At 43.5% G+C, this 7,452-nt stretch overlaps 1 long non-coding RNA gene across 1 annotated transcript in view; it reads left to right on the forward strand.

The window, feature by feature from the left end:
* Nucleotides 1–6,848, forward strand: part of LOC142750136 (uncharacterized) — a 56,984-nt gene extending 50,136 nt beyond the window's left edge. The window contains exon 2 of the long non-coding RNA XR_012882571.1: nucleotides 6,319–6,848. This is a non-coding gene — a long non-coding RNA (uncharacterized LOC142750136). The remainder of the gene's footprint in view (nucleotides 1–6,318) is intronic.
* Nucleotides 6,849–7,452: the final 604 nt, after the last annotated feature.

The raw sequence follows: 7,452 nt of genomic DNA on the forward strand, positions 1-7,452 counted from the left end.
CTGCTCCAAACCCCAGCCTTATATCTCCTTAACCACGCCCCTCTTACCCCTTGCTCACCAATCCTGGTCCTGGGCATTATTTAAACGTTCCATCCTTCTTTAACCCCTCGCAGTCCCTGACACTCTCCCTAGGCGCTTCAGTGTCTGCAAAGATCAGGGAAACCTCTGATTTCCGCTGTTCAACATAGACATATTTGGTATCCCCCTAACCATAATGACCTGTACAAAAAATGTATAACACTGTTTTAGATTATTAAAACATTTTATTTTAAAATTTTATATTGTCAAAAGTGTTTTCTGTCTATATTTCCCCACCCCATATTATAATTTTTTAACAATTAAACGCCAAAATGTGTACCCCAAAATGGTGCCCTAACAAAGCATAACTTGTCCTTTAAAAAACAGGACCTCATACAGAGTAAAAGTTAAAAAGTTATGACAATCAGAATGTAGTAAGACAAAAAATTATTTGTGTCCAAACTATTCAGAAACTCTAGTAGAACTTGTCATTCAACGCTTGGAGGTTCAATTGCAGAACTCAGCTCTCTATGCACTGACTTCATGGTGAGCAGGTGATGGGCTTGTGTTTAAACACAGCAGCCAATCTCTAGAGGCAGAGCTGCAGTGGGAAAGGAGAGAGCAGCAGCCTGAACCAATCATGAGACAGGAGGCGGATATCAGACTACCTCAGGCTCCCTGTATAGAAAAAGGGGTATTCCTATTATAGACATATACATTTGACAGTTGCCGGTCTCACCTATGGGACATGCTCCTATCTCCAGAACGGGGGTCCCCGAACCCACATCCCGCAGTGATGCGACACTGCATCTAGGCGGAAAATGAATGGAGAGGTGGCCATATATGTTTCCGTTATGCCCATAGAAATGAATGGAGAGAGCCGCACACACATGTACTGCCACCTCTCCTTAAATCTCCGACCTGGATGCAGCGCCCATTAATGTCTATGATGTGAATAGCTCTTTAAAGGGGTTTTCTGGCCATAGGGCGTTTTTTTTTTATACTGATCTATCCGTAAAATAGGTCATCGGTATATTATCTGTGAGGGTCCAGCACCCGGAAGCACCGATCAGCCGTTCTGGCGGCCTCTGGCATCGGGAGTTAGGCCTCATTTACACGAGCGTATTATACGCGCGTGCGACGCGCGTGCTTTTCACGCGTGTCGTACGCACCTATAATAGTCTATGGGGCTGTTTAGACGATGCGTGAATTTTGCGCAGCGTGAGTGCGTTGCGTAAAACTCACGACATGTTCTATATTCTTGCGTTTTTCACGCAACACGCACCCATTGACTTCAATGGGTGCGTGAAAACAACGCATGCCACACTGACGGTCCTGCGTTGCATGCGCGAAAATCACGCAAGAGCTGTCAAACTCCTGAATGTAAACAGAAAAGCACCACGTGCTTTTCTGGTTACAAACATCCAAACGGAGTGTCAAATTAGAGATGAGCGCACCGAACTTCACCGGGTTCGGCCGAACTCGTTTTAACCGAACCCGGCAAAAAATGTTCGGGTACGCGACGTCAGGAGACAGTCACTGCCCACGGTGCTGAAAGACTTAAACTGTTTCAGCACCATGGACAGTGACTTTCGATCACAATATACATATACGTGTAAAAAAAAAAAAGAAGTTCTGACTTACCGATAACTCCCGGCTTCTTCCTCCAGTCCGACCTCCCGGGATGACAATTCAGGCCAAGTGACAGCTGCAGCCAATCACAGGCCAAGCACAGGCTGCAGCCAATCACAGGCTGCAGCGGTCTCATGGCCTGCCGCGTCATCCTGGGAGGTGGGGCCGGATGACAAGAGAGGGACGCGTCACCAAGGCAACGGCCGGGAGACTGGACTGGAGGAAGCAGGCAGTTCATGGTAAGTTTGAACGTCTTTTTTTATTCACAGGTTGGTGTATATTGTGATCGGCATTCACTGTCGAGGGTGCTGAAAGAGTTACTGCCGATCAGTTAGCTCTTTCAGCACCTTGGACAGTGACGGGCGTCGACTACCTCATCTCTATGATGGCGGCTGCGCGAAAATCACGCAGCCGCGCATCATACACGGATGACACACGGAGCTGTCAATTGCCTTTTGCGCACGCAAAACGCAGCGTTTTTTTGCGTGCGCAAAACGCACACGCTCGTGTAAATGAGGCCTTATACAGTGTTCGGAGCTAGAAGCAGAAGGCTCCGTACACTGTATAGTGGCCGTACTGCAGTACTGCAGCTCTGCTTCTATTCAAGTTAATAGGAGCAGAGCTGCACTAACCCATCATGGGCGCTATACAGTGTACGGAGCCTTCTGCTTCCGGCTCTGAACACTGTATAACTCCCGATGCGGGAGGGAGCCGGAACAGCAGATCGGTGCCAGTGTCGAACCCCCATTAATCATGTACTGATGACCTATCCTGTGGATAGGTCATCAGTATAGAAAACAGCCCAATGAACAGAAAACCCCCTTACAGTATCTACTCAAAAAATTGCTTCAAAGGCCTGCAAATAAGAAATATATTATTGAAAAGGCAGATCATATAAAATATAACTTGTAATCACTTCCAAAAATAAAAATAATAGAAAACATTTGGATGAAATGAATGCTTTTTGCAATGTAACCGTATAGCGCAATAAAAAACTATGGCGCAATGTAAAGTGGTACTATACATCTCTAGATGGGGTGTATAGGGAAGATCAACAACCGCTCCCAAATGGATCAAAAGAATGACTGATACAACTTGGGTTATATGTCACTTTAATACTGACCCTAAAGTGACCCTAATCCATGACCCTTATTTTCAAGTACAGTAATGGCCCGAAAGGGGCGGCCCGACACAGGAACCTCCTGTTATGCCCTAATACACCCTAAGAAATGTATCAAAGTAAAAAGTGACATACAGCACATAATGTAAGATCGGAGCTGCTGTATATAATCCAAATACAGATGCATAATGACCGACAGTTAACTCGCCCCGACGCATTTCCCCAAGGTTTTTGGGTCATCGAGGGCAATAACACAAAATGTTACATGTGGCAGTATATAACCCTGGAGAGTATATAACCCTGGAGATAGGTTCAACCTTCACAAGAAAAAACAAAATAATAAACTCAACTAAATATCAAAATAGACCCAGTCTAGTGTGGTGACTGTATCGCCTGCCGAAATTCTGCGAGTTATGCGTAAAGAGAAATAGAGACCTGACCCCCTAAAATATATGTATATATATATATATATATATATATATATATATATATATATATATTCTAGCCGGAGGTATAGTAATAGTGGAGAATTTAAATGTTTTGACATGCCCCCAAAAAATTCTCTCCGCATTGTTTGGCTTCAGATCAGCATATTTCATATCCAATAATTGCGTCTAATATCACGGCTAATGAGAATTCTTCCAGCAGCTAAGAGAAAAATGTCAATTTCATGTCCTTGCACGTTAAGACCAGTTGAAGCTCCTCGTGCGGTTTTCTCCATGATTAGGGACGAATAAAAACCATTCCCAAAACGAATGTTTTCAGATATGAATCATGACGGTAAATAGCTGACATTCTACTTCTCACCTGACCCCGGCTTCTTGTATAAATCAGTGGTTTACAAAGCATATATGGGTGCATATAATAATATTACAGGTGATTTTCCCACTTTTGTCTTCCCTACACCAGCTCCCTTTTTATATGATTTTGTTTTTCATAACCAAGGAGTGCCGTCCCCGCTCCGATCAGAACCCCCCTCCCCGATTAGTCCCCCCCAGTTCAGATATATATAAAAAGGCCCTTACTCACCGCTACTCCGTCTTCTGTTACCCACGGGGGGGGGGGGGCCCGCCTTGGATGTCCTCATCCTGCGTTATCAGGCCCGGTCCGTGCTGTGGCACAGACAAAGTTCTGACACTGGGCAGCGACAAGGTGTTGTATGCCACACAGCATACAATGTTTAGTATCAGGAAGCTGTGTGCTGCGTCACATACAACATCCTGATGCTGCCCGGCATCAGGACCTTGTATGCGGCGCGGCACAAACCACCTGCAGTGGAGAGGACCCAGGACAGGCCCCCTTCCCCTCTGATCGGGCTTTCAACCCCTGCAACCGCGATTGTTACACTTCCAATAATATTGGCTCTTCGTAGCCCATATTATCCTAAGATGTGGGATTCATTTTTCTTGATAAATTTAATAAAAGAGTTTGAAAAGAAAATAATACCACCATGAAGTGTCGAAATAATACTGCCGTACAGTACTTGCATAATAGTGCCATACAATGCGCAAACAATAAAGACACTTGGCGCCTAAATAATACTATAACTAGGGTCATAATAAATGTGGAAGATGTTCCACCAAGGATTGGACCATGCCTGTTGAGCACTGGGTGGTGGAGGCCCTGGGTAAAGTGCAAGGATCATGTATTAGGAGACGACCAGAGAGCAGTGAGCAGAGATGTGGAGGAATGTATGATCAGTATGGAAACCCTTAATCCAGACACAGAGAACTAAAGGAAGGTGTCGACTCAGGGACTTATATTATATTTGGGGCTGCCATTTTATTTTAGGGGTTGGAGTTCTTTTTTACCCCTTAACGGACCGGCCTATTTTGGGCCTTCAGCATCAAGCAATTTTTTTAATCGACATATTCCAAGAGCTCTAACTTTTTTATTTTTCGATTGACAAAGCGGCATGACGCCATTTTTTACAGGGCAAGTTGTAGTTTTTCTTGGTACCATTTTGCTTAAATAAAATGTATTGATTAAAATGTATTATTTTTTGGGGGCGATGGAGAAGAAACTGCTATTCCGCCTTTGTTTTTTGTGTTTTGTTTTTTTTACACCATCTGCTGTGCGGTATAAATATCATGTTAAATTTATTCTATAGGTTGGTACAATTATAAGGACTGCAAATATATATCGTTTTTTTAATGTAGTTGTTTTTTTAATGTTTTACTACTTTTGGATAAAAACATTTTTTATGGGGAAAAAATAATAATTTTCGTCACCTCATTGCGAGAGCCATAACTTTTTTTTATTTTTGTGTCAACTAAGGGTATGTGCACACACACTAATTACGTCCGTAATTGACGGACGTATTTCGGCCGCAAGTACCAGACCGAACACAGTGCAGGGAGCCGGGCTCCTAGCATCATACTTATGTACGATGCTAGGAGTCCCTGCCTCTCCGTGCACATACCCTAAGCCATATGGGGGCTTTTTTTGCAGGATGGGTTGTAGTTTTTTTTGCCACAATTTTGGGGTAAATTTTACATTTATTATTTGACTTTTATTGGGAATGGGAAAAACATAAATTCTATCGATTGTTTTTTGCATTTTTATTTTCACACCATTGCAATGTGGTTTAAATAACGTTCTTTCTAAGGATTGTTACAATTGCGGCGGTACCATATATAATTATTTTTTTTACATAAAGTATTTTTTGTTAAATAAAAAATAGTTTTTTTTATTTTTTAAGGGGAACTTAATTTTCCTTTTTTTTTGTTATATATTCGGTATTCCAAGGCATTATTGACATTTCAGTACAACACTGAGGGTATGTTCACACGGCCTATTTACGGACGTAATTCGGGCGTTTTTGCCCCGAATTACGTCCGGAAATAGCGCCTCCATAGCGCTGACAAACATCTGCCCATTGAAAGCAATGGGCAGACGTTTGTCTGTTCACACGAGGCGTAATTTAAGCGCCGCTGTCAAACATCCCCGTAATTTCAGCCGTTACGGACGCCCTCGTGTGAACATACCCTGACAGGTAAACTAGGAGGGTATGTTCACACGAGGGCGTCCGTTACGGCTGAAATTACGGGGATGTTTCAGCCTGAAAACATCCCCGTACTTTCAGCCGTACCGGCATGTGCAGGCGCTTGAACGCCGCGTCCATTACGGACGTAATTGGCGCTGCTATTCATTGAAGTCAATGAATAACAGCTCCAATTACGGCCAAAGAAGTGACAGGTCACTTCTTTGACGCGGGCCTCTATTTACGCGCCGTCATTTGACAGCGGCGCGTAAATTACGCCTCGTGTGAACAAACGTCTGCCCATTGCTTTCAATGGGCAGATGTTTGTCAGCGCTATTGAGGCGCTATTTTCGGACGTAATTTGGGGCAAAAACGCCCGAATTACGTCCGTAAATAGGCCGTGTGAACGTACCCTGAGGCTAAATCCCTGGCTTTCTTTTGCAGTAAGTACACCGCAATTAAAACGTAATGGTACGTTGGTGCGAGGTAACTTTCGCACTGACTGATCTGCACCAACTAGTTTGCTTGTTCATGTCATATTGAGTCTGTATTTGCTTTTCGAAAGGTCAAGGATATAGAAGGACACATTCTGGAACTGAATACACATTCTGGAACTGAAAAGCCTCCATTCCACTCATGAAACTCGCAGGAAAATTCCCGATTCTAACCATAAATTGAAAGATAAATTGTATCTTACCATCAACCTCGTTTTCTCTACTCTGCAGTGATACCATCCTAGACAATATTCAACATGCCCGGCTACAGGATGAGCCGCCACAGTTTGTGCAGTTTGTTTAGACTTGACCGTGAGTCACTCTTGCAGGTTGAGAGCTTGGGAATGTTTTTTCTTTTTTCCTTCGGGGCTTCAATTTTAGGAGGAGAAAAATGGCTTCCAGATAGATAGATCGGATACACACAATGCTGACTCACTGCAAATATTTTGTGCTGCACCAGCATTCTGGAAAATGCTGCAAAGTGTTGGTTATAATACAAAGAAGTTGATTTTCAGGACCAGGACACCATGGTTTTTGCATGTTCTCTTCATGTTTGTGCCTCTTTCATCATACTAATTGGTTAAATAAGCTTCCAGTATAATTGTTCTAGTTTTTATTTGCCTGAAATGAGTCAGAACGTAGACAGTACCTTCAATACTCTCCAGCGGAGAAGGCCAAAAACATGACTGTATCGCTACTGACCTTCCTGAAATCATTCACACTACTATGTTTTACACATTGGTTTTATAATATATTGTTTTTGTATGTGAGTTAAAGGGGGCTGAGTCCAAATCCTTCTCACAGCTGCAATTGTATCCAGTCTAGACAATCCTCTGTGAGCTAAATAAATTCAATTCCGGGTTTATACATTTTCCTGCACTGATACATTGTAACAAACTATGATGACAGGAGTGGGATTTGTATCAGGCCCAATGCACACGACCGTAAAAATCTCCATAATCGCGGACCGTTATACGACCAACAATTGCGGACCCGCCCGGTTCTATTGGTCGCAGATACCTTTCCGTGTTCCGGGAATTATGGAGCATGTCCTACTTTTACGTTTTTATGGGCCGTGCTCCCATACTTTGCAAGGCCCCGGTCGTCGGCGGCCGGCCGTGTCCGCAATCACGGGCTGTGATTACGGGCACGGCCGTATGCATGAGGCCTTACTCATGTATTTTGTATTTGGCTCTCACAGAGGA

This window comes from Rhinoderma darwinii, chromosome 3 (genome assembly GCF_050947455.1).
Source record: "Rhinoderma darwinii isolate aRhiDar2 chromosome 3, aRhiDar2.hap1, whole genome shotgun sequence".
NCBI classification, from domain to species: Eukaryota; Metazoa; Chordata; class Amphibia; order Anura; family Rhinodermatidae; genus Rhinoderma; species Rhinoderma darwinii.